General features: G+C 41.3%; 1 protein-coding gene across 3 annotated transcripts in view; it reads left to right on the top strand.

Moving 5' to 3' along the window:
• FBXL7 (F-box and leucine rich repeat protein 7) overlaps positions 1 to 27,028 on the top strand; it is a 171,820-nt gene that overhangs the window by 131,456 nt on the left and 13,336 nt on the right. The window contains exon 1 of one of the 3 annotated variants that reach the window (XM_021387467.1): positions 5,996 to 6,250. The exons of the other annotated variants lie outside the window; for them this stretch is intronic. The gene's annotated coding sequence lies outside the window, so the exon portion shown is untranslated. Of the gene's footprint in view, positions 1 to 5,995; positions 6,251 to 27,028 lie in introns of those variants that run through there. 3 annotated transcript variants of the gene reach the window in all.

The following is a 27,028-nucleotide window of genomic DNA, read 5'->3' as shown; positions in this document are numbered from 1 at the left end:
TGTATGAATTTTGCTTTCTAGATTCTCTTCTGAGGGGATTTTATACTCTTCTTTAAAGGATCCAGACTGAGTCCACGTGTATGTGGGGCTGTAGGGTTTTTTTTTTTTTTTCCTCTCTGGTAATTGGATATTTCTGCCATTTATCAACTATGAATTCATTCAGGCATCTACTGGCTGCTGTTTCTTACCCACAGAGCTTCCCTTAGGGTGTTTCATCCACCAGATGACATATGCTGCTTATTGGGATGCACAAGACTTGGCTTCTGTTGTGTAGCTGATTGGGTTGCGAAGGGGATTTACCACCACAGCTGTGGAGTTGTGTCGGAAAAATGTGTTAGTCCAAGCATAGTTTAGTTCCGCTTGACTCATATAGTTTAAAAGCATCAATAAATTTCTGATATCGTATGAATTTAGCAAGTTGAAGTCTTGTTTAAAAGTGTAATTAGAGACGAGTGAAGGTTTCTAGGGAAAGTTTTCTTTGAGGCCAGTATGGGCTGTGGTTGCCATTCAACCTAGCTGAAGTGATCTGGCTGCACATCACCACTTTGGTGAAGTGTTCATTCTGGTTCTTGTCTGCCATCACTTCCTTTGACTTGTCTAGCAGACCGTGTACGGACCATACCTGTACTTTGGCATGGGTAGATATGAGCAAAATGTTTAAACTCCATCCTCATTCTCTCATGTTATGCTCATGAAAATAAGATCAGAACCTTGTCCCTGTATTGCACTTTTACATAAAAGGAGCTCCAAACTTTTGTCTTGTGAACAAAGTCTTCCAGCGCTCCATGTTTGTTAAGTCTTCATTTTATGAATACCTACACAGAAATTTTGCTAGGAGAATGTATGTAATGTAGCCCTCTTCATAGCATCATGCAAAAAGGTCAATTGATTTATCCTCTAGTAATTCTAGGTGCTCCTTTATTCTGTAGCATCTTTAAGAAAGGCCGGTGAGATACCCCATCAGTCAGTAGCAGGATGAAATGTGCCTTGATTAAGGCCTCCCCCAGAGGGGTAGTTTGATGCATCCAATGCAGTGAGAGGTAGTTTGGTACATCCTGTGCCTTGGGAAAGGTGCTACAAGCCTTAACGTGTAGTTCTCAGGACTCTCTCTCTCTTATTTTCTCATTAGATGGCCAAAGCATTTTGGCAATAGTTGGCCTTGGGATGAGTTGTGTACTGACTATATGCCTGGTTTTAGTTACAGTATTAAATGAATGTGACTGTGTTATCTGCTTATATGTCCAATCCAAAAACTTCATACAATGGACACGTTTGTATGGCAGTAAAGATTACTTGGAAATAACATGGAGCTTCATCCAGCAGTATGGAATATGTGCTTACAAAGTAAGATTGGATTTAAGCGTGTTGTGCTTAGTTTTTCATGGATGTTTTCCCTGTTCTCTTTTAATTACACTGAAACAATTGGGATTTTATATACCATGTTTCAAGAAAGAGAATTTATAAGTATAATTTGAATCAATCTTGTTGTAAACAATGTCATTTTCTTCACAGTCGCATTCACCATGGGAGCATATTTTGTACTAAAGTGAGGAGGATGCATGTGGGGAGAAAAGTTTATAAAGATTGAAAAATAAAGGCAGTAGAAATGATTGCTTCTAACAGTCATTCAAAGTTGCTGAACAGTTGAATTCATCTGTGAGCAGCAAGAATAGTGTCTGGGGAGTTATATGGCAATAGCAGTGAGTACTTAAAACATTTCTCCCCATGGAGATTTTGCAGTGGTTCCATACTGTTCATTTAAAAGTCATTTGTTTGGGAACAGAAGTGTATTATTTCATGTATCTTACAAGTCTGCGGAGGCTGAGAGTGATTCAGAACCTATACCTTCATCTCATTTCCAATGTCTGGATATTCTGTTTTTGAAAGCAAAGGTTAAGCACTGGAAATCCTTTGCCAGACTTCTCTAAGTACCTTCACATTTCAGTTTTGTTGTCCTGAAACTAACTGCCCACGGATCTCTTTATTTGATTTGTGGGTCTAGTCTTGTATTCTCTTTCATTCTTGTTGTATATTTCCCAGTTGCAGCATGTGTCACTGCTATTGAGGGTGTAGTGTTTGTGACGCATTGCTCGAGTTCATGACAGCAGAGTTGTCTGTCAGGTCTTCCTATAGCAAACCTTGGGTTAGCTTATTCTCCTAGCATCCCCAGCACGTGAGGTGGGGAAGCATGACACCTATTGGCACTTCCGGTGGCTGCATTTGGCCTCTAAACACTGTCCTCATTCTGACTGCAGCACAGCACATCCCACCTAAGGTTCATTTAGCCATTCTCACTGGAATGTGAGAGAAGAGACTGTGGTACTGCTTTGCTGAACTGCAAGCTAGAGCCAAACTTCTGAGTGGAGGACTCAACTGTGAGAGTCATGCAGTGCTGTGACACAATAAGAAGCTATTACAGCTGGAGCATTTTGGCAACTTAGTGAGTGATGCGGCTCCACTTGGAGTTGTATAAACCCAGGTGATGGTGTGGAACCTCCTGTGTCTGGCTTGGCATTGAAGAAATTTATCTTGTAACTCTGTTCTCTGGTGTGACAGGTTTGTAGTCTCCAGAAAAGCAGAAGCAAGCTGTTAATCAAGGGCAGCTGCTATTTTGTTGCTTGAACTTAGGAAGTTTTCTGCAAGCAGAAACATGCTGGAACATTTCACCTTATGAAATATCTGTTCCTCAGCATTTGTGTTATGTTCTGCAGAGTTGCGGTCTGTTTTGTTGTGATGTTCCTTAATGCTTCTGACTTTGGAGAGCCTTTCTGTCCACATGTGTGTTCGAGTAGTGCCATTGCACTTCCTACAGCTTGGCATATTTTTTTTCTCAAGTTTGAGTAATTTTAGGAGTATGTGGAAACCTTTAATCTTGTTAAATTATTGGAAAAGGACTAAGCACTGGAGTAAGCACAGTGTACATCTAAGTTGTCCAGCATCTCAGGTAGTGGAGCAGAGGAATTTCTGAAGAACTGGTCATGTTTTTCTTTCCAGAGAACATAGAAGCTTTGGTTTGTGCCCATCCATACAGTACTGCATACCCAAGTTTTGTCTGCTTTAGAACTACAATAGCACTTAAAGGAGAAGGATGCAATTGATTTGCATTTTTTCCACCTTTAGAGGTACAATATTCATTAAAAGTCATTAGAAATCTTTAAATAGCTGCTATAACTGACTGAAATGTGCATAAAATAGTATTTTTATGACATCATCAAAATGTACATACTTTATAGCTGCCATACATTGTTGCATTTCCATAGGATAACTACTGAATTTATGGCAGGTTCTTGGGTGTACATATGCCAAAGTCGGCATACCAGTTTTCCAACGTTATTAGAACTGGTGGTCAGAAAAGAGAGCAGGAGATTCAGTAACAGCAAAGTTACATTTCTAGGATGTTTCTCCTCCTTAGTTATTTCCACAAGGGTGCAAACATTTACCTTGTATAAGACAGCTTTTATTTCCTATCTGGTATTTCTATGTTTTGAGAAAATCTTACGCAAAATCCAAGAATCTATTTTCTAAGCTGTAGATACATTGCTTATGCTCAGAATGGACTCTGCAAGGACAAGGGTATTTTTTGTTTCTACAGCAATACAAGGCAAAGTTGAAATTGCATGAGTGGATCACAGTCTGCTGTTTTTCTTGAGACACTTCAGCTGTGCGAAGTGTCAAGCTGGAAGTCATGCAGATTTATTTCCATGGTGCGGGTGAAATGCTACAATGGTGCAGAAGACTACGTTTGCGTCTTCATTGTCTTTCTTATGCCACATTTCAGAAACTCAAGCAATTGTTTATGGCAAGTCTGGATGTAGTGTCTGGAACAGAGCATTCAGAACTGATGGCTCCCAGAAATCCGAGTGCTTGCATTATGCATGGAAAGCTTGGCTCCATGCAGAATTTCCAAATGGGCAAGAGCTCTTCCATGTGTTTTTCGGAAAGAGATGTAAATAGCATCCCTGAAAAAGTTAATGATGCGCTAACCTAACATATAAAATTTGTGGAGTTGCCTTTAAATATGCTAAAGACATTATGGCTTGAGAAAGAAATTAGTGTCTGGCAAATTATGGGTTTGCATGTAAAGAACAATGGTGTCTTAAACATAAAGTAGACTTATGGGAAAATCCGAGCTGTGTGCATTTCTACACTGCAAATGCTGCGATGAGGGCAGCGTGAAAATACCCTGGAGCATTTCTGGAAACTTCAATTGAAAAGATGAGGAGTAAGCACAGAGGAGGACAGTGTGGGGCAGTCCAGTGTAGAGCATTACTGAGACTTAGAACAAGCAGAGAGAGCTGTAATCAGCTTCTATCACAATTATTTTCTTGCTGTCATGAGACAGAATTTGGGCCATGTTCTCATCTCAGAGCACTGTAGTGTGAATCTGAAATTACAGTTAAGCCAAGGTTGAGAATGGCTTACTGGACAAATTCTAGTCCTTCAGCTCTTATATTAGTATCTCTGTTTCTCAGATACGGAATCTCAGAGTAAGCAGAGAGGAATGCTTTTCTTGGTCAAGGAAAGTTTTCCTGGACAGAGGAGAGTGAAGGCATCAGTCCAGTTTCCATCAGAATTGCCCTTTCATTGGTACTTTTTGTCTTACTTGGGGCATGAAATATTCTAAGAAGCAATTGGACAAGCTGGTTAAAAATTGAAAATGAAACACCTGATTTTGGTGGTAGAATCTGATTAAGAATTATTGGCTTTATAATAAAGTTTACTATTTAAAAGACACTATTAAAGGTGAAATTCAATTTTCTCTGTAAAGTTTATATGATCATGTTTATTAACATTGCTTTCCCTAGGGTCGCTTACGTTTTGTTTAAGTAAAATACATAAAAAGTTAAATACTGGTCTGGCTGGGTTAAGCCGGTTATATGTTAGGGTCCTTTCCTTTCGTCATTACTTTTTTGTGAAGATCAAGAGTTCCTGCATTGGAGTGAATGCCCGTGTTCAAGAAAACTTTCTAGTCACATTGAATCGGAGTGGAAGTGGAATAGTTTTGCCACTCGTTAATACAAGCAGCGCTACAGAACATTATGCAGTATGAATGTAAACTTGAGTAATTTTGGAAGAAGTTGCAAGTAAGCATGTTGAGTTCCAGATGAAATAATGTTTTATGTTGGCATCCAGTAGGTCTCGTTGCAAGTATAAAAATAGCAAATATACTAAGCATTTCTAAGTTACTCCAGCCTACCACGTAAAGATTTTCTGAATTCTTTCAAAACAAATCGAGTAAATGAACACCATGTCTAAATTCTGAACAGTTTATAAGTTCATAAGTTTCTCTTCTTAAGTCCCTGATTTTTCTACTTAAGAAAAAAAGGAAACAAAAATCAGTGTTAAATTGTTCGCTCTCCTCAGGCTTAAGCTCTTGAATCCTTTTCATTTGCACTTTTTAATGTAGACTTGGCTAGTGAAGCATCTATTTTTGTTCAGGATACAGCATGAAATGCACTTTGTTTGACGCTGCATTGAGCTTTTCCTCAATGAGCTAGGTAAAAAGGCTTGCGTGCGATGAGTGTGTGACTTAAGGAGACAAAGTAAACTTTCTGATGGTAAAAGCTAAAATTTGAAGTGTCTCTCTTTAAAGATACTTAAGAAAAACTACTGTCACTGAAACTATTGCACAACACCGTCTCCTCCTCCAAAGAGGCACATAGGAGAGTCAAACTTGATACTGCATGCGGGAGTGCTTTGGTTAGGCACAGCTGTTTAACTTGGAATCCAGTATTTTAGACCACGCACTTTCTGCTTTTGTTTTCCTTTTGTTTCTGACAAGGAAAGGGTTTTCCAGGGGGAAGGGGTGTTAGGTGTGCTAGAGGAGGACATATTTGCACTTCTTTCCCTCCTAATTGGCTCATAATTTGGCTCAATTACAAGCTTTGTAGAACTGTTAACAGCGTTGTACCTCGTGAATTGGACAAGTGCCTGCTTTTTTCTTTAGCAATTTTGTTTCTCCAGTTAGCTTTGTACCATTTCCTTCCTAGCTGTGCAAAGGTGACAGAGGCTGCAAAAAGCCAATTAGAGCATGAAGAGCTGGGAATATAAAACAGCGATACAGGTCTGCTTTTGAGCTTTGCATCTGAGGGGTTTGAAAGTGAGGAGCATCAAGTTTCCTCCCAGCTTGCTGTCTACAGACTGGACCTGGAAGAATGAAATGTGGCTGCTTTATCAGGAGAGAAGAGGGTAGCCAAGAGGAGGGCAACTGCAAAAGGACCAGCGGGCTCTAGGGAGCATGGAGCAATAGGTAACGCACATGTGGCTCTTCATCTTTTGTTCTTTGTGGCTGATGCCTGCTGAAGAAATTAATTCTTTATTCTGTTTTATAACGTCAGAGATTAGGCAGTGCTGTGCTCTGTTGCACAGTCCATTCACAGTGAGAAGTAAAAGCTGTGATGAGCACGTGCTTACCTGTATTCTGAAGCAGGGGCTTTACAGTTGTTAGTACTATGAAAAATAAGGAGTATTGTGAAAAACACTACAGGAGATTAGGGCAATAGGCAACAATTGCTTAAGGTGAGATCTTTCAAAATGTGTACTGCTTACGCCAAGAAGAGAATGGAAATTGAAAGGTAGGGCTGAGCAGTGTGCTCTTGGTAAACAGATGGGTGGAGATGTCTCTTGCATAAACATTTAAGCTGAGCAGTCAGGCAGACATGAAGCAGTATGACAGCAGTCTTTCAGAAAGAAATAACAGGAGAAGTTGCATGAAGCTCAGAAGGTGAAGCTAGTCAAGAGAAGCAGGCTGAGCTAAATGCATTAGTTTCCTAATTTTTCTGCAGAAAAGTCAACAAAAAGTACTGTGATGCTCTATATACTTGCCATGACAGCAGGATAGGACTTATACCAATTTTGTGTATGTGTTGATAATACTGCTGTTGTCTATCTTGGTGATGGTGATTTGCCTCACTGATAATGAACCATACAAACAAATGAAGGAAATAGGTTTTTCTTATGGCAGTGTTCCTCCTTACTACAGGAACCATATTCCTAATGATTCAGACTGAGCATCAAAATATATTTGTAATTTGTTTTCTGATGCTGAGTCCGTGAGTGTCTTGGTTCCCGCAGAGTGCTCTGACTTGTGAGATTGAGATAGCAGCACTCGCTCCCATGGGAGGAGACCCTTATGGGCTCTGCTGCTAAACCTGCCCATGCACCACACACAGGAGGATGTAAACAGGAAGGTTGTCCATGTGGCTGTAAAGGCTCCTGGGCCCTTGAAGTCCAACTCATTAGTGTTTTGTTGCTGCCAGTGTGAAAGCCACCTGTGATTGTTTATGTATCTGTTCCCTACAGTTGTTCAGAATACCTAAGCAAGCAAACAAGCAATGTAATAAAATTGTTAGATGATACCTCTTCCTTTACAAATAGCCTAAGGGGAACTTGGTTCTGACCTCATTTAATTACGGGACTCTTCATCTTTCCTTGCATACAGCAGACTGTTTCAGAAACATTAATGGCATGGAAAAAAGTGTCTTAAAATATGGAGACTGAAGTACTGTGAACTCTGTTTTGTTTTGCAGCTTTTTCACTATGTGGCTCTTCCTACCTTCTTCCTCTTACCAAAGCCTTTGAAAACACCTTGGTGGAGTTTCCTTGTTTTATCAGTCACAGAGCCACCGTGTTCTCAACACTGCATTTGAAATAATGTTTTTGATAGAGTTGCTCATAATTGCAGAAGTGACCTTTCTGCCCTGGTAAAATTGCGGCAGTGCTGAAGGTCAGCGTGAACAATTCACTGAATCAGCTTCACTTAAAACTGACTGCTCCCTTCCTGGGATTAAAGCATTCAATGGGCGTGCGTTCCCTGCACTCTCAGCACACCCTTGGCCTCTTACACTGCTTTAGAAGTCATCCAGCCCCACTTGAGAGCAGTGCTTGCAGCTGTAGGACAGCAAAAGCTGCTTTCTGGGGACGTGGGTGCTGCTTAGGGCCGCTGGGTGTAGCTGCAGGGGACTGAGAGGGCACCACATCGTCACACTTGAGGAAGATGAGTCATGTTTTGGCTTGGCAGTGCTTTATGTTGCAGTGCTGCTAACCACAAGGCTCGTCATTCCCCGGGAGCCCTTCTGGAGTCCTGGGGTGTCTTTGATTTCTGAAGGAACTCAGGCGTGAGCCTGAGCGAAGGAATACCGGAGGGGGGAAATACGTTCTGGGGAGGTGTCACTGTGCACTTACTCTGTGAATTGACTGTACAGAAAGGCACCAGTGTGGCTTAGGCTGCCTGATAGCTGTTTGCAGTCTCGGAGCAGATGCAATAACTAGGGTTCGTGCTTCCTTCCCACACCAGTGCCCTTGTCCTTTCTTCAGGTTACATCAGCAGCTTTTGCTGCTACGTTCTCTGGAAATGAAATGCTTTTTCCATGTCAGGCTTTCCCAGGTTGGGGCTTCTACAGGTGAGCTGCCTGTGTAAGCCTGTCCCTCACTTTCAGTTGCCTCTCATACCCTGAAGAGATGACTCATCTTTCTTGTGCACTGCATTTTTTTCTTTGAAATTATAAGCACAAATGTGCAGATCATATTAGTGTTAAGCATCGTATTTTCTTGCCATATACCTATTACGGTTTTGTGTATTCATCCTGAGATCTGGATAGCTGGGAAAGTACTCTCCTTTCCTCTTTGGCTAGGATTTAATGAAAGCAGTGTCTAACACCAGCCATTCTGTGGATGCTTTTGTCTTGCAGAGCCTTGTGGGGAAATAAAATTTCCCTTGTCTCCACCAGCATTGTGGTATAGCACTGCAGGTGGTCACGAATGGATCACAACTCTCCTGTATGATTTTTACAGATGGCCTTTGGCAGAAATTTAACAACTTTAACCAGAAAGCTTGGTCAGCTTTGAAGAACTTTATATTCATTTGAAGCAATACTAGCTTGACCCATTGGCTGTTACATAGGTAGTGGGAAGATCATTTCCAAGGATTGATCTGAGCATTATTCTTCCATTTCTCACAAGTTCAGGAAGGCCCTAAGTGGTGCTAGCAAGCTGAAGGCTCATCCATGCATGACTTGTCCATAGGTACCATTCTTCTGCGTTAACATCGCTGGCATCTGCGTTACCTAGGTCTGCCTTCCTTTTGTGCTGGTGTCTGAAAATGCTAATCTCCTGCTGTGCTTTTTTTTCTCTCTTTTTTAGACACTTATTTGGAAGCATAATATTTGTCAGCTTAAGCAATTGACTGCACATTATTATTTTTTTTAGTTCTAAATGCCAGATAGTCTGTTTACAACTTAACCTTTCCTTGATCTGGTTCACGGTTTACTTTCTTGACTTATGGCCTTTACTAGTTTTTTGCTACCATTTGGTTCCAGCTGTTCTTACAAAAAGGGACATTTAATTGCACTTTCCAGTCAGCCTTAGGGCTTGGGAGCACTCATGAGTTTTAATCATGCTTGCAATACTCTATAGAAAAGACAGCAACTCTTCACACTTGCAGTAGAATGTGTTTTCAGTCATCTATTTATTGGAAGAGTTTATATGGCATTCTTGCATGATTTAAAAGCCATGTGAGGAGAGGAAGGAGTAAGATGTAAAACAGTAATGGAGCTGAACAAGAACGATAAGCATTATGCATAGGACGGGAGGAGAGGTGATGAGTCTTGTTCTACAAATGTTGCCATCATCCAACTACAGCTTGTGTGAAGTCCCACCTTGCTGCCATCTTATTCTGAGCCTGTCAGTGGCTGGTTTGACTCTTCTGTTCTGTGCTGCAAGAGTATACGCTGTAGTGCTCTTCAGTGCCACTTGTGACTGCACAGAACTTCAGCATATTGTTTTTCAATTATCTCTTTTTCTAACTGAAGAACTTTTAACAATTTTTCATGCATAAGCTGTTCCTTGCCCTTGATTGTCGTCAGTGTCCTTCTCTGCACCATCTCTGCTTATACTGAATTCTTATGAGGAGAAGGCCAGAACTGCACGCAGTACTGAACTGCACTATTGCTCTGTGATGATGATTGATTTTTCTTTTCTTATCCTTATTCCATTCCTAGCCTTTTGCTTTTGCCTTTTTTTTTTTTTTGGTTGATTGAAACTATTTATTTGGAACTACATAATGTAATTAACAGCCCATAGTAATCCCAAGATCTTCCTCCTGAGTAGCAACTGTCAGCTCTGTCACTTGATATGCAAAATTGTATGTTTCCATGTGCATGCCTATAGGTTTGTCTCAAATGAATTTCATTCACATCTTGCCATTGAATTACTTGTCAATGTTATGTCCAATAACAGTGTGATTAAGATTTTTCTGCAGTCCCTCAGGGTAAGTCCTTATCTTTACTTCCTTGAATAGCTTACAATCATATTCCTTATTTTCCCATTAATTGCATTTTCTAGATTACCTTACAGTCTGGGTCCTTCCTTTAATGGCAGCATTAACTCTTACTCTGTAGGGGTTGAGATGCCCTGACCAAAACAGCAGTTTGTACAGCTCAGTAATGGGGCAGTTCTTATTCTTTGTCCACAGCTGGTGGAACTTGTGTAAATTCCCCTCTCAAGCTGGATGGTTTAAAACTTGCAGAAGGAGTTTCTAGTCTCCTGCACATTGCAGTCCAGCAACGTTGTTTAAAGCAGTATCAGTGGGAACAGTTCCAGGTTAATCTCTGCAGCACAAAAGACCTGCTGTGAGCCAGATCTGTGTCCAAGATGTATTCGCATTATTCAAGTATTTCCTGTTCAAGATGACTATTAATCAAACCAGACAACTCTTTTACAGCAAAAGCTTTCTATAAAATTCATGTTTAGGACATGGCGTAAAGTTACTTCATAAAAACAGTTGTTGACTGTTTGAAAAAAGATACGTAAATTGAGGGCTGGGGAGTTAAAAAGACTGCTTCTGGAAAAAAGAATGGCATTTGGTTATTGTATGATCTCATCTTTGTGCTTTTCAGGATTAGTATTTCATTTTTCTACTAAAAATACGACTGCAATCATTTAACCTTGGAAGTAGATTCTAACAGGAGGGGAACTTGTAATTTTATTTCAGAGGTGCCGTGTGTGAGAGTGTGGGTTATCCTGCCTCATGGAAGATAAGCTCGTTCATTATAGTCTGACATGAGTGCCAGAAACTCCCATTACAAGATCTCTGCTAATCATCTTGCATTTGGACATGCAAACCATATTAATGAATGTCACTATCTTCTGGCTTTTAAAGGGCAAAACGCGCTTTCAGCCTGCAAGTGTTTGGTGTTTTTCTCTCTCTGCATTAAAGCATAGAATTTCAGGGAATGAGCGCAGGTGATGCGCAGCTGCTACATGGAGAACAAAACTGCCACTGAACTGTACCTGAAGGCATGAGTTTTCCCTGTCATTTAAGAGTCCTCTAATACAGAAAATATATTTCACTCCCAAAGTGTCTTCTCATCAGGGTTTGTTGATAAGAACAACTGCAGCTTTCCTCTGAGGTCTTTTCCATGCTCATTGCTGTTCTGTGCTGCAGTGGCTGGTGGGTATGCAGGGGCTCCTTCTGCCAACTGGCTTTCCTTGCACCTGCCACCCCTGTGCTCCCTTCTCTCAGCTCAGTTCTACAGTGCTTGTGCTAAAATGACTCTTTTTTTTTTTTCCAAGGTGACAGCTCCGCTCCTGTACATCTGTCCCATCCTCCTCTCCTAGAATGACCTTTGTTGAGCTTCGCACTTTGAAGTGTGATGGAGGGTTTCCACTGCACAGAGCATCTCATATTAAAACACAGTTTTTTATTGGTGCCCATGCAATATGAGACTGAGGAAAGGAGGGGACAAAAGTTTCTGTTACCTTTCCCTGCTGCTGTTTGCCAGGCAACTAAACCTGCAATAAATAGATGGTTTCAAAGGCTCCAATTGTTGCCCTGTGTAGCAGAGGGAGCGTAATACAAGTTCTGGTGAGGACGGAAGAGCAGTGTTCCTTGGGGCTGGCTGCAGGCCACAAGGCTGTTCAGGTCTAAGGCTTGTAGGAGCTATAGGAATGACACAGCTGATATGTAGGATCATTTTTCTGAACCCATTAAAGGAAATCCATCTATGCTAGGTACTTGACAACTCACTGGGAAGCGTAGTCAGTCAGCCAAGTATGCTCACTTGCAGACCTCAAATGTGTTTTATGTTGGCAGTATTAATTCCGAATAGAGAAGTGTTACAAATATATATTCTGTTCTTTTGGAAGTCATACTTTCACGTATCCTCTAGGGATAGCATGCTCTTTTTAATCCACCAGTAGTGAGTTCTTACTTTTCATCTCATCTGCACAGACAGAGAAGGGCCAGGCAAGTGTTCAATCTCCACCCTGCTGTAGTGCACAGTGACAGCGAGGCACTTCTTCATGGATTCGCAGAATGAATTTTTAAGCAAAACCAGCCCGACTTTATAATGAACTTTATAGAGGTATAAAAGCAAGAACGTTATCTGTTCCTCCAAACAGCTCCCTTCCCAGCTTTCATTTGAGCTGGAACAGGGCTTTATCTCTCCCTTCTCCTCCTCCCCCACCCAGCAGTTATGGCAGAGATTTCCCCTCGTTAAGGGAACTTCAGATGGAGCCCACCCTCAAATAAAAATCCAAACATTTTGCTTCCCTTTGGGCAATGGAGGCAGGGAGGCATTTAAAATACAGGAGACAGACAAATAGCCTTTCTAAACAAACAAAGGATAATTGCTCTCATAAATGTGGGTCCTCATAATTTAAGAGCAATAGTTTATATACTTGGTAAGCCTTATAAACAGAAAGGGGAGACAAGGGCCATGGTTGCATTCAATAAAAGCCCAACTCAACAAGGCCCTTGATTGTTAAGTTGTGTATTTTGCGGGCCTCCGCCAAGTTTACTTGCTAGCAGCGCTTTGCTGTGTGTGTTTATAGCAGCAAGCTCAGGGAGATTCTCCTCAGAAAGCCATGGTGATGGGTGGTGCTGTCGGGAGAGGAGTTAGAGGCACAAACAAACCGTCCCGTGGATGGTAAATCTCTCTTATTATGTGCAGCTCGATACTCTGGATTTTGCAGGTGTAAGGCTCATATGCAAAAGTTAAATTTAGTATGTGTTTATACTACAGTATATAAAAAACTGAAATGTGTCATGTTTGGCCAGATGGTAGAAAGCAGTAGTAAAAGCTATAACTTGGCCTTCCTACCACAGACCCCTGACACAAGATAACTCCCTGGTTTAAGAGAGGCTGGTCAATGTGCCTGTCTTGATTTCTCTTTTCTTTTTATTTAAGTGGCATTTACTCTTGCTTGATAAAGTTTTGAAAGACATAATAAGTGAATGTTAACAAAGTCTGCTGAAGACTGTTCATGGTCAGTCTGGTTATGGAGAGGGATTGTCCTGTTCCTCTCTGTGCTGTGAAGCATCACCTCGAGCACTGGGTGCAATTTGGGCACCACAGTAAGAAGAATATAAAACCATTAGCGAGTATCCAAAGGAGAACTATGAAGATGGTGAAGGGTCTGCAGGGGAAGACGTGTGAGGAGCAACTGAGGCCCCTGGGTGTGCTCAGCTCAGAGCAGAGGAGCTGAGGGGAGGCCTCATGGCGGCTGCAGCTCCCCACAGGGAGCGGAGGGGCAGCGCTGAGCTCTGCTCTCTGTGACAGCGACAGGGCCCGAGGGAACGGCATGGAGCTGTGTCAGGGGAGGGGCAGGTGGGGGTTAGGGAAAAGTTCTTCACCAGAGGGCGGTGGGCATGGAACAGGCTGCCCAAGGCAGTGGGCACAGCCCCAAGTGCTGTGGAGCTTTTTGGACAGTGCTCTCAGACGCAGGGTTTGAATTTTGGGTGGTCCTGTGGTGAGCCAAGAGTTTGACTCCATGATATTTGTGAGTCCCTTCCAATTCTGGATATTCCATGATTCCATGATTATGGGATTACTAGCAGAATCCTCATTGCATGTCTGAGCTTGGATATATTCAGCCATACAAATGAACAAAGCTGCAGCTGAAAAACTCCTGTATTTCAAATCATGAAACTTAGGGTTCCCAGGTATTTTAGAGTTGCTTGCAAGATGCTGGTGCTTCCAAGCTGCATAATTTTACTGGCACCAGAGTGTGTCAAGAGGGTTTTAACTCTGCTAGCATTTCTAACTTGAGGGTTTTCAGGAGGTTGTGTTGTGTTATGCATCAGATTTTATCCTAAGCATCTACGATCTGCCTTATTGTTTTTTTTCTTTAAAGCATTTTATATCTGCATATTCAGATTTTGTCTGCCGCAACTACTGCTTCTGATGGTAGGCAAGTTATGTCCAGCTCCAACTGCGTTGGTTTTACAGCTGGTGTTGGGAAAAACTGATTGAATTTAGCAGTAGGATCTGAACACAGAGAAGAGTAGAGGGACCTCAGGATGGAGAAGGATGCATAGCAGGATGAGCACAACTATTAAATGCATTGTTCACTCTGCTTTCTAGAGTATGATATGAGAAAACTTAGTCATGTTGGTGGGACCCACATGGTCATGCCAACCTGTGATACTCCAGTGAGGAAAGAAATCTTATTTCAGCTCTGTGAGCCTCCCTTGCCTTAGCACAGTGGTACCAGAATGCACAACTGCAAAGAAACACCTCTTCTGAGCCCAGGCTGTGCATGCCATCTGAGAGCTCCTTCTCAGGCTGCTAACTGATTATTGGTGACTTACTCAATATGATCAGTAAGCTGCCAAAGCTTGCGTGGGGAATGCTGGTGGCAGTCAGTACTGTGGAGGGCATGCTGATGAAGGATGTAGCTTAGTTGCAGTGGAGCTTCTCTGTTCCTCCCATGTAAGTGCCAGCTGCTGAAGAGGCTATTCAGCCCTGCTGGGTGCTGCACTGGCTGGCTGCTGAAACTGGAGAATGCTGATGTGAGTGTGTTGGTGAGGAGCACGAAGCCAATCTGCTGAGATGTCCTGTTCATCTATCAGAAGAATACAGGCAGTTTATATTCTCGGAGCGTTGAAACTGTCAAATGCAGCAGCATCAAGTCACTTGCTTAAGTTCTCAACCACTCTGTCTCATAAAATTATGCCTGATTGCCAGAGCACGTGCTGGGTAAGTCTTTACAACATATTTGTGGAATGTTGATGCAGTGTTTCTTTTGGATGCAGCCTTTTGAAAGAAGCAGAATATGAATTGACATCAAGGTTGCTGACAAAGCCAGCAGCATCTGAATTCCTTGTAGGTTAGTGTAATAGTTACAACAGCTTATTTTAAGATACACAATTAAGTATAAACTGAATATCCTAATCCATCTTATATCAGTTAAAACATAAGAATAAATGTCTGGCTTCGTCCTCTGGCTCCACTCGTCATTATCTCTATGATGTTTTTGACATCATATTGTGCAGTAGTTATGGATTCGGACAGAGGGATTAGAAAAGGGAAATTAATGAAATGGCAGCCCTTTTACACACTCGTACTGAAGCCAGCTTCTTGAGTGTGTTATCCTCAGAAACCACTATGCTCTCCATAACGTGGGAACGTGTCCCACTTCTGCAGCATGTCTCCCACAACAGTAGCTGAGCTTTCTGCAGCTGCCGCAGCTCTGGATTTCCCATGATGGGAAGTTGTGGTTCTGTGTTAGTGCATCTCCTGCTGGGGCACTGGGGCTCAGGTCAATACCAGCTGCTATGTGAGATCATTCCTAGAGTGTGTTGGTCCTGTGCTTGTACTGCTTGTATTGCTGAAAAGGGAGACGTGTAATATGGGAGAATTCAAATAAAACATAGATAGGAACGTGGAAAAGTTGGTAGTGTGGTCAGTTGCCTGGCTGAGATGGCAAAGATCCACACTGGATACTCCCTAGAAGCTATGTTGTTCATAGCACAAATTTACAGTTACAGTATTTATGTATTTGGAATCTCTTAATGTTTTGCAGCAAGTATCTGTTCTTTGAGCAGCGCTATGGAAAGGTGTATCAGTTATATGCATAGCAGACAAAGCCCTCTTAAATGCCCTTTATTGTAAAAGTCTATCAAAAACTTCTCAGAAAAATGTTCTGTAGCTTATCTAATTAAGTTTTAATTCATTTTAGCATAATAAACTAAATTTAACTCAGCTTAAAAATAGTCTTTCCCAGTGTGCCTCTGGTTAATTTTTTTTATAATTCTGCATAGAGACTAGTCTATTGTAACATACCAATTCTTAAGTGTTTTAAGACAAAAATAAATAAATAAAAGCAAAAAAGATAAAGCTAATAATGCAAAATCCTTCCATTGAAATTGAGAGATTGGGAGGAATATCCTCATAAGGAGATCAACACCCCTCTCTAGCAAAATAATTTAAATAATATATCTAATTGTCTTTAATTTTACATTCTAGTCATCTTAGTTGTATATTGTTTTCTCCTGGTGCACACTTTCATAAATGAAAGGTAAGCTTTTTGTTCATTTATAGCACTTCTGTGGCTTTTGGTTCTTTTCATACTTAGCAAGAAAATTCAGAACCACTGTTTCATTACTGGCCATCTGCAGTTGTAGTAATCTGCCTATAAATACAGCCAAATATAGTTATATATGGAAATAGTATGCATATATATATGGAGAGATAATTGGATTATCTCAAGGTTGAGTTCTCTTGCTGGAGATCCAGACAGTGCAGCAGCTGTGCTTCTCACTAAGGCAGAGCCTTGTTCCTTGATGCAGATGCGCAGAATCTCTCTGTTGCCCCACTGTGTAACACTGCTGGTGCTGCACGAATCTGGGCTGAGAGCTAGGTTGCTAATGGAGTTATCCATACCTTTTCTAAGCTATGGCTTGTTGCAGCTGGTTAAACAGTACTCTTTAATCCTTAGCTTTATTTTTAAATTCACATCAACACCAGCTGTAGGTCAGATTTCTCATCCTTAATAATATATATCCGGAACAAAGAGCAATGAATGATGAATCGCAGCCGTGTGCTGCATGGGAATGCTATTCAGTTAATGTATTTTAAACCAAAGTTAGGATTGAAGCTGTTTATTAAAGGCATGAAACTAATCAGCAGTCAGTGAGCTATATATACATAAGGGTGAGTCATGTCACAGATAAATCACAACACTGAGAACTTAGGAACTGTTAATAACTATAAATAAGCAACTTCAAACAACTAATCCCCTCAAAGTTCTAGTCTCCCACTCCCACAGGTCCACAGCACGCTACACAATAGTTCTGCACGACCCATCTCCACCAGCACGTGTGGGTTGCAAGTGCCCCTGCCCTTTCTGAGGGTGCCAGTTCCCTGCTTGTACACACCTGCAGCAGCTCATGTGCACCCCTAAGCTATGGGCCCCACTTGTAGCAGCCCCCACAGTTGCCCCCAGCCAGAAAGCAGCTGTTTGGTCTGGCTGATGATTTTCTTCAAGCTGACTGGCTGGGTTTCACTTCCTTTTTAACATGATCAGTTACACATGCACGCCATAAATGTGCTCACTTTCCTATCTTATAAGGTGGTGTTAATTAGGCCATTTGCCGAGGCTGGATCACATGGTCATCTCAATGCCAGGTACTCCTAGATCTCATTTTGGTATCAGCAGTAATCTCATGCTTCGTCCATCTACACCTGTGTGTATAGCAAGGCTGCTGGATGCAGTTCAGGTGTGATGAGGTTGCTCTATGGTATTGACATTTGGAGTTTTTTAATAAAAAAAAAAAATCTAGATTCCTGTTGAGGATTAAATAGCCCTTCACAGAAAGGTGGAAACCTTGCTGAAGTGTGCTGCAGGCAGACGAGGCTTCATTACATTACGAGGACATAAGCGATTTGCCAAAGCAGTGGGCTCTGCCAGCTATAGTCTTAGCTAAAATAACTTACTGTGCCTGAATTGTTCCCCAGATACTGCTGCACTTCCATGAAACTCATTATACTCAGTAAAGACGACTCAATCACATCACCAATGAGTGCTGTAGATATAAAGAGTAATGAGGAGAAATGACCGATGGATCAGTGTCTGCTCAGTTCCAAGGCAGGCATCCCACCTTTGTTTCAGATGAAGGGAGAGCTAATGTCTGTGCTTAATATCGGCCCTCTTGGGTGGAGACACTGTGCACCTCTCTGAAGCCTTTTCTCGTTGTGTGGTTTCGGATGACTTCTGGCTATTTTATAACACAGCAGATCATTTGGGAATACAGTCTTCTCTCTTTCCAGCATTTATGAAATAGAGATTTCTGAATCAACATAGGCCATTCATTGTAGAAACTTTGTGAGTCAAATATAGCTTCATTTCAATAAATGTAAAGACTGGTAAGGTGTTTTCCTTAAAAAGGCAGGATGGTAGAGGCAGGATTTTGCTCAGTATGAACCATCTGTCTGCAAGCCTTGCACTCTGCTCATGTAGACCCTGTGGCAGCACCCTTCTGTAAGGCGTGAACTACTTTCTGTTGGGTATTTATGCAGTTAAACCACAATCTGATGCTGTGCTGTGCTGGCAGAATTCACATACTACAAAACCCATGAGTAAAGAAGTTTTCGAACCACTAATAATAGCTTGTCTTCCCTCTCCTGGTTGATGAACAGTCTTCCGTTTCAGCAGGTAGTGAACAAAAGACTCATTTCATGTGGTATGGAGATGCTTCTAAGGAGAACTTAACAGAGCAATATTCAAATGGAAAGATTTCTGTGCTTTATTGCTATAGACCTCTGTGAGATACAAGCTGCATCTACACTCCTGTCACTAAGAACGTCCTGTCATTTAATGCCCTTATCACCTCCATTTCCTTCCATGTCCTATGTCAAAACAGTCCAAACTGAATAAGAGATATGACTTATGATGCAGACACCCGTACCCACAAACTACAGAGTAATGAGGACTTGGCAACAGATTTCACTTTCTTCCAGACTAGGTAAGATTAAATAGTGGCAGCCTCTACATTTTGTAGTTCTAGAATCACCCTCAGGGTTACACAAGTATTTTCCTGATTTATGTGTAATACCAGTATTATTGCTGTCTTGTCTATGGCAGACACTTCTGTAATTGAATTAAAATGAAGGAACAAGATAATATCATTAAACATTTTTAACTGCATTGTAGTGGCTTAGTTGTACCAATGTTAGCAGTCTCATTTCATTTCTTCATTCGGCATTTCTCAACTGACACTTTCACAAGTGACATGTTACTATACATGGTACGCGCTCTAAATAGTCACACATCCAGCATGAGTGAAGTGCAGCTCAGCATAAGGAAATGAGGGAAATACTTTCCAGGCAATTAGTGATGTTAGCAGAAAAAGACTCTTTGCCACAAATAGAACAGAGTGAGTGAGCCGAGACTGCAGTGCTTTAGTTTTAGCGTGAAGCGGGGGAGTTGGGATCCACTGAGTCACTGGCTGCTCTAACCTTCTGGCAGTCGCCAATAGAAAGGGGACTCTGCGCATCTTGGGAAGGACTCAGCACCCAGATACTGCAGTATCAGCCTCTGTGCTTGTAAATCCAGTGAGATGGAAAATGTGAAGTCACTGTGGGTCTCAGAAGCATTTCCTAATACAAACTCTTTTAACCTCCTTGGTAGAAGTTTTAAGTGTGCCTTACTGATCTCTCTTTGTTGGCTGTGCTCCATGTTTCCATATTATACTGAAAAATGCCAGAAATACATTTTTTTTAAGATTTCTTCTTCGTGCAAGTCTTTTGCTTGAAGACTTGTGCAAGTGGGAAGGAGGAGATGAAGTCATTACCATAGTTCATTCACCTGAAACTTCAGTACCTAGTGGAACTGCAGCACAGTATCAAATGCCTTGTCTAGAACCTGAGGCTCATTAAATATAAATGAATTTACATCACATTTCCTGTAAACACAACCCTGTCATCACTTTTGCTAACAGAATATAGTAGTGTTGTGCCAGTAGGACAGTGTTTTGCTCCCTCTGCAGCTTAACCAAGCACAACTTTCAACTGTGCTTCATGTCAATCAGCCTGACTTCTGAAGTCCCTCTGAGAAAGCACTGATTGAACTGAAGTGAGTCTGTCTGAGAATTGTACTGAGGCGTCAGTACAACTTTAGTAGTGCAGGTAGTCCTTGACCACAAGCTTAAAATAATGTATCCAGCCTGGAAATCTTTAGCCTCAGCTCTGCCTTTACCACAAAGGGATGAAGACAAAGAATATACCTTTTCTGTGCTGAGAAGGAAGACTAGCAGTGCTATGTTCTACTGAGAACAGTGATCAGAGAATGCTGCCTTTCATACTAAAGTTGTAAGCTACAAGGATCTTCAGTGTATTCATCATCTTATAGGAAAAAAAGAGACCATCCTGAGGAACTAACCTTATGTTCTTGATATTTTGTGTCAAGCACTGTGGGATTACTATTGGAAGTTTTGAAGTAAACTAGTTTTTCAGTGAATTCTTGCAACAAACAAACAAAAACCATTCTTTCTACAGGTATGAAGAACCAGAACTAAGCTTCAGGGAATTCTCTGGTTTGGCAGCAAATGCTGCAGAGCAAGTATCCTATAGCTGGTTCTCCCCAGTGGCTATGTTACCAGCGGACAGTATGGGCCAGCTTGAGCTGTAACATATGCCAGTGAAAGTGATCATTTTCTCAGTCATGAAAGGTACTTTTGAACAGAAAGATTAAGCATCAGTTAAGTTTGCAGCTTGAGTTAGTGTAATGAAAAACCCAAACTCTGCAAAAGTCCCATGATGGGAAGATCAGTTTTGAAGAAGCCTGGCGCAGTAGTACAAAGCTTCATACAGTGTGTAGTTGAAAGTTAAACTTAATACACTCTTTGTAGGAGATGTATTAGATTTGTTTCACAGAATCCCAGAGTGGCTGAGGTTGGAAGCATCTCTGGGTCCATCTGGCCCAACCCCTGCTCCAGCAGGGACATCCAGAGCAGGTTGCCCAGCACCACGTCAAGATGATTTGTGAAGACCTCCGAGGAGGAAACCCCCTCGCCTCTCCTGTGCCAGTGCTCCGTCCCCCGCACAGCACAGAAGTGCTTTCTGATGTTCAAAGGGAACCTCCTGTGTTCCAGTTTGTGCCTGTTGTCTCTTGTCCTAGCAGTGGGTGCCACTCAAAAGAGCCTGGCTGTGTCTTCTTTACACCCTCTTCTTCAGATAGTTATTGTAAGTTGATGGGATGCCCTGCGTGGATCGTTTTTGGGGGCTTTGTAAAATAAAGTAACTTTCTGCTTTATCCTCATGACAAATATTTCTTGTTTCCTAATGCTTCTGTTGCTGTGTCTTTAAGCTTACTGCCTAAGATTATCTCCATATAATAGTGGTTTTAAATCTGGTGATAAATATGAAACTGCATATAAAGCTGGAAATCGGCAATAATGCTTGATACAATTAGGTTAGGGTAATATTTATTTATTGAGGCTGAAGGATTTAAATGATGCTTTTTTTTTTCCTAGAGTTCTTGCTTTGAATAATAACTCTTTTCATGATTGTATAGGTGTCAACATCACTCTTTTTTTCCCATACTGATTTTGATTTAATGAAGTGAAAAAAAAATTGGTGAACAATTTTGATTGTCTCATTTCAGTAAATTGAAATTGGAGTGAATTGAAAAGGAACTATTACAGTCAGTTAATATTCTATGCAAAGTGAAGCAATTATTTATTATGGCTTCCAGTAGACTGGGAAGTTATTGAAGTTGCCATAAATACGGAGTGCTGAATTATTGGTTTATTTACATGTGTGTACATCTGATACTCCTCAAATGTCAGAGTACCATATGCTATTGCATATAAATAGCAATCTGCAATTTATACATCGCAAGTCACAGACACAGCAAGTGGGAACTCAGACGACAGGGCTGGGTTTTAGAGGATGGCTAATGCACCGCTCTTGCAGTTTTAAGTACCATCTGTTTTGACATAGTCTGGGCCCGTGTTGCGCTGGTGGTCAGGAATCCACGCAACTGAGCGCTGTTGGGCTTGAGCCAGTTTACATTTTCTAGTAGGAGAGAGCAACCAGTGGCCGTGTCTCTTTCCCTGCTTAACTCCCAAATTTCCCATAAACAAAATGTTCATCCCTGTGGTTCTGAATAAGCATTATGTGCTTGCTCAGTGCATCACTGTACTAATATTGCATATGTTTGCAGCAGATGAGGGGACTGCTGACTGCCACTCTAGGACCTGTAGAACGTGAAATGGCTTTTATTTTAAAAAAAATCCTCATTTCATGTGTCTTTCTTAGAGAGCTATTGGATAAGTTAGTGCTGGTGTCCTTAGTTTCTGCTTTGGAGATTATATTTCTTTTCTTTTTTCCCCTCCAGGTCACGCAGGTCCAGAGCTGATTCCTCTGGAAAGTGGCTTTGGTCACTTTTTGCTGAATTTATTCCATTGTCTGTAGGCATAGTGGATTTGTAAGAAACATAAAACTCTGGATTAAGTGGAACTTTCTGCCATTCCCCTGAAAAGCCCTGGAGACCAGCCTTGCTTTCTCAGTTTGGCCACGTGTCAAAAGGGAGAGGAACATGGCCCTGAAAATGAGGTATTTGGTCACAAAATGAGAGAATGCTTGTCAGGATACTAGCAGGTGCTTTTGAAGGAATCTCATTTGTAGGAAAGAAAATAAACTTTGGAACCTAAAGTGTAAACATATCTGAGCTGATCGGGAGCAGGTGTTCCCTGGCAGCCTTCAGTCACGCTCTGTGCAATCTTGCTGATTATCTGCAATCCGTGGCCATCCTGCATAGCCAAGTCAGGCTCTTGGTAGCATCCCTTTGTGTTTGCAAAAGCATTAGGCTAAGAGTAAACATGTCTGCCTGGAAAACTCTCACCACCTCAGTGTAGTTCTACAGGATTCAGAAGATTTTACCTGAAGAACGTCACCCTGAATTGAGCAGTGTCATAATAATAAATCCAGCAGTTTTTACAGAAGAGAGCTGTATTCTCTCTTCCATTGCAGCATTTTTTATCACTCCTTTGCTGATAACCCAGGTGGCAGAGGCACATGTAGGTGGAGGGGAGAAGGGATGCCCCTATCCATGCTCTGTATGGGAGGGTTGCTCCTCCATCTGCCTTGGCATGTGACTCCTCAGCTGGGATACAGGGGGGCACTCTGTAGGCATCCCACAATAAAATCCAGTGGGAACTGTGGTTTGCTTCTTTCCCTTTTGTTATTTTTCCCCTTTAAATCTAGAGAACTTTGATTGTGCTGTGTACAATTCTGTCCCATAACTTGGAGGGTTGTCTCTTCACAGATTTTCAATTTTTAAAGCCTGAATTTATTTTAGGGAGGATGTTTAGACTATTGTAAATTGCACTGATTTAATGAATCTTAACCATCAAAACCTGAATGTTGAGAGGAGCACAAATTTGTGGTTTTAGGTCTCTTGCTACTGTTCCAGCTTATGTTTACCCTATTGTTTATCATTATTTCTCCAGTTTTTGAGGTCAAATCGTAGACCCCCTGTTAATTCTAGTCAATCATTTCTGAGAGTTGTGCCTTTTTAAAACACCAGTATTTGATTAGGAAAAACAATGGCCTGTTCCACAAATAATTAACTTTTGGTAGATGTGCTGGAAATAGTCATTCTTGGGGGAATTATTTGTCTGCTGTAAAATCTGCAACCAACTAGATGCAAGTCATCTTGATTACCCAACACCATGAATGTGTCGTTCTATTGTCAGCTTTCCCCAAGGCAAGCATTCCTCTGGTCTGTATATCATCTTCTGTTCAAAGCAATACACATCTTGCCAAACTAAATGCCAGGATTCTGCAGGTCTGCCATGCTTTGGTCTACATGAAAAAACAGGAGTCTTGAAAACATTTTCCTCTCATTAACTTGCATACAGCAACTTGGCTTGAAGTTGTTTTGTAGTAATGAAAACTGATAAACCCTTTATTCCAGACGCTCCCATTATTGAGAAGTGAAATATTAAATGAGCTACAGCTGATTGCAATGGCTGCTTGGATTTATGTGTTTTCTGTTTGGGAGTCATGAAGCATTTGTTTAAGTTTTCCATCTAAAGTGATTGTAAAGGTCTGTTTGTATCAACAGAACCTTAATGTCAGTATATCATTCGAAGACAAGAGTAGCATCATTTTTCTCTAGCTCAGCATCACTCCAAGCGATTGGTTCTGGCCAGGTATTTCTGGCTAGAGGGCTAGTGTTGGGCAATGTGCGCTCATCTATAGTTATGTAAAGTAGATTTTGAATGAAAGGTTAAGATTAATACATAAAAATGTGAAACACAAAGTGTAAATGTTGCCTGGCTTGGCAGGCAAAAAAATGTTTTATCATACAAAATTTTCACCTTGGGGTAGTTCAGACATCTCAGACTGACTCAAAGGAGAGACAGACAGTAGTTGTAAACCTATTTCACTAAACCAAGGCATTTTCTCAGGGTAAGTTGAGAAGATGTTTTGTATTCGCCAGGATGGAGTTCCTGTGTCAAATAAGACTCTCTAACAACAACTTGTCAGGTGTAGAGGGAGAGGATGGTAGGCTTTTTAGTGCGACTTTGAAGTTGAGCAAACTCAACATCTTTCTGTTGTCTAATTTTATCTTAAACCTTCATATAGAAGCCTGGGACTTTGTAAATGCCTGTTTACTTGTTAACCACAATTGTATTTTGCATATTTCCAAGTAATGCATTGAACAATGAAAAACTGGATTGCTGTAGATGTAGTAATCCTGAAAATGGGGGACAATGAAATGTGATGTGTCCAATCCCTTGATAACCCAGCACTGAGAACCTAGTGGGGAACAGGATGCCTCTCCTTGAAGAGGCATAGGTTGCATTGGGAAGGAGGTACCTCAGGGTTTGGGAAAGGTGGAGGGCGAGTGCTTCTTCACTGGCCAGTGGGTTCATCTGTGTTAGCATTTTGATTGAAGTCGCACACTTGCTTTGGAAACAGTTCTTTTCTTAGTCCTCACTTACCATGCTTTAGTTACCACCACAGGTGTATGAACCTAGTTACTCTCAGATGAAACAAAGGCAAAAAATCCACTCCAGCAGAACACCTAACGTACCAGACGCAACACCTAGTGAGCTTTCAGGCTTGAGGATGAAGTTAGCTGTCCAAACACTAGCACTCAGTTCTCAGGCCTGTGGCTGTTGGGTTCTCAGCAGTAACTGTTCAACTCCATCAATCTCCGCTTCCTGGGCTGCATTCCTCACTCATGTAGACAGAAATTCACTCCGCTGGAGGAGTTCCCTGGCATACAGTAAGGAGTTGGGAAAGTGTCTGTTCTGAAGGAGTTTAAGAAGAGCTTGTACTTCAGCATGTAAGGAATTCATTTTGGGGTTAGATATTTACTGAATATGTTAAAAACGCACCATCCTGTCTATCGCTAGGTAGTTTCCCAGACATGACACACTGACAAACCCTTTTATCAGAACTGATGTACTAAGTATCAGCACTGGTTCCAAAGGCAAAATTAACATGGCTTGACTTCATAAATTAATATGATGAACTAATATGATGAAAATTAATACCATGAATGATTTTTTATTTTTTTTTCCCCTCAATCTTTGTATTTTTAGCTCTGCTCAAGAAGATGTGGATAAAATTGATCCTTGCCAAGTGGCAAGGGACGAAGTCAGTAGGGGGCAAATAAGTTCCAGCTTTTGACAAAAATACTGCAAGGAAGAATTATTTGCCTTAAAATTGTAACAATTATCTCACTTGCGGTGCTGTTTGACTTTAAGCATGTAGTGTGAATATGCCAGGAATGCAAGATAGGTCTCTAAAGGTATTCAGAGGAGTTTATGGACTAAAGAAAACTGGAGCTCAGCATTGTAGGGATGTTACACCAGTGTAATCCGAAGTGTAAAATGTCACACAGAAACAACTGTGAAATGGCTTCACGTTTACTTTAACATATCCCTCTTCCACATGGTCTTGTAACAGTGTCTCTAGTCTTGTTCAAAAGGTACAGTTTCTTATTATGTTTTTAAAAACTATAAAGGGTTATTTTAAGTTCTGTGGAACCATTCCTTCCAGGAGCATGTGGATGTAATTACTTCATGAGCTCCGATGCTGCTCATTTTTACATTGAAATATTGAGCTTTGTCACAAATCTTTTGCTCTCAGAAAGAGAGTTGCGTGACCTACAAGATCTCACAAGATCAGCAAAGCTGAAAATTAATTTCTTAAGTTTCTTTCATCCCTTCATTTTACTTAAATTTCCTAGCTAATTTCTTGTCTTGGTGAGAATAAATGGTTTGGTGAGAGGGAAACAGGAGCTGTAACCTATCTCAGGTTTATTTGGATTTTTGCATGTATGTGTTGGAAATGAGCCAGGAAGCAATGCCGACTAAATGAAATCATTGTAATGTGTCCGCAGAAGGGGGATAGCATATTGCATAGTTATAACTGCATATTTGTCAGCTGTGATGATGTTTCAAAGAGGGCCATACTTTGCAGTTTTCTTTAATAATTTGCTAGTTTTCCATCCCTCTCCAGAAGCTGTCTGTTTGAATTAAATTGACATGCTTAACTACATGTGTACAGAGGAATGGGTTAAAATGTATGACATGTGGTATATTTGGAAAACTGAACACGAGCGCAGTTTTAGAAGGTTGCTCTGTACTCAGAATCCTCTTTAAAAAATTGAAGATTAAGGAGACAGGTGTGGCGAAGATTAGTAAAGTAGGTAGAAATGGATGATGAAAATAAATGGCCAGGCAGCTGTATGACACATGGGAATCAGGACAATAGATTGAATCACATACTGAATGCATCATCCTTCTGAGACTGTTGAAATCTGGAATGCTGACAATGAGTTCTCCATGAAATACAGGAGGGAAGGACTCTGCTGTAGCCACTGCTGGTGATGCCTTGGAGTGCTGTGCTAGTTTTGGAGTACTGTGCTTTGGGAGAAATGCTCACAGGTTGGAGAAAGTCTAAAGGAGATACTAGGAGACGCTGTGAGTATTAGTGATGTGACTGGGAAGAAAGGACTGAAGTTTGAGCAAATAGCTGCCAGAAACCCTTGCAGAAATAATGGAGATCTGTCATTCTTCACAAGCACTAGTAGAGGGCAAGAAACAGCTTCTTACATGAGTTGGGTAATAGGAAAAATTTAGAAACTTGATAAAGTGACAACACTGGAACAGGCGCTTCAATGAGTTGAGTTATAGCTTTCCTTTGAAATAAAGAACAGGGTGGACATGCACATCAGGGATGGTTTAAGTGTACTTGGAGAGAGACCTCAAGGGAGCTAGTCCAGC

Source organism: Numida meleagris, chromosome 2 (assembly GCF_002078875.1).
Source record: "Numida meleagris isolate 19003 breed g44 Domestic line chromosome 2, NumMel1.0, whole genome shotgun sequence".
Taxonomy (NCBI): domain Eukaryota; kingdom Metazoa; phylum Chordata; class Aves; order Galliformes; family Numididae; genus Numida; species Numida meleagris.
Note: the sequence above shows the minus strand (reverse complement) of the source record. Positions and strands in the feature narration are given on the sequence as shown.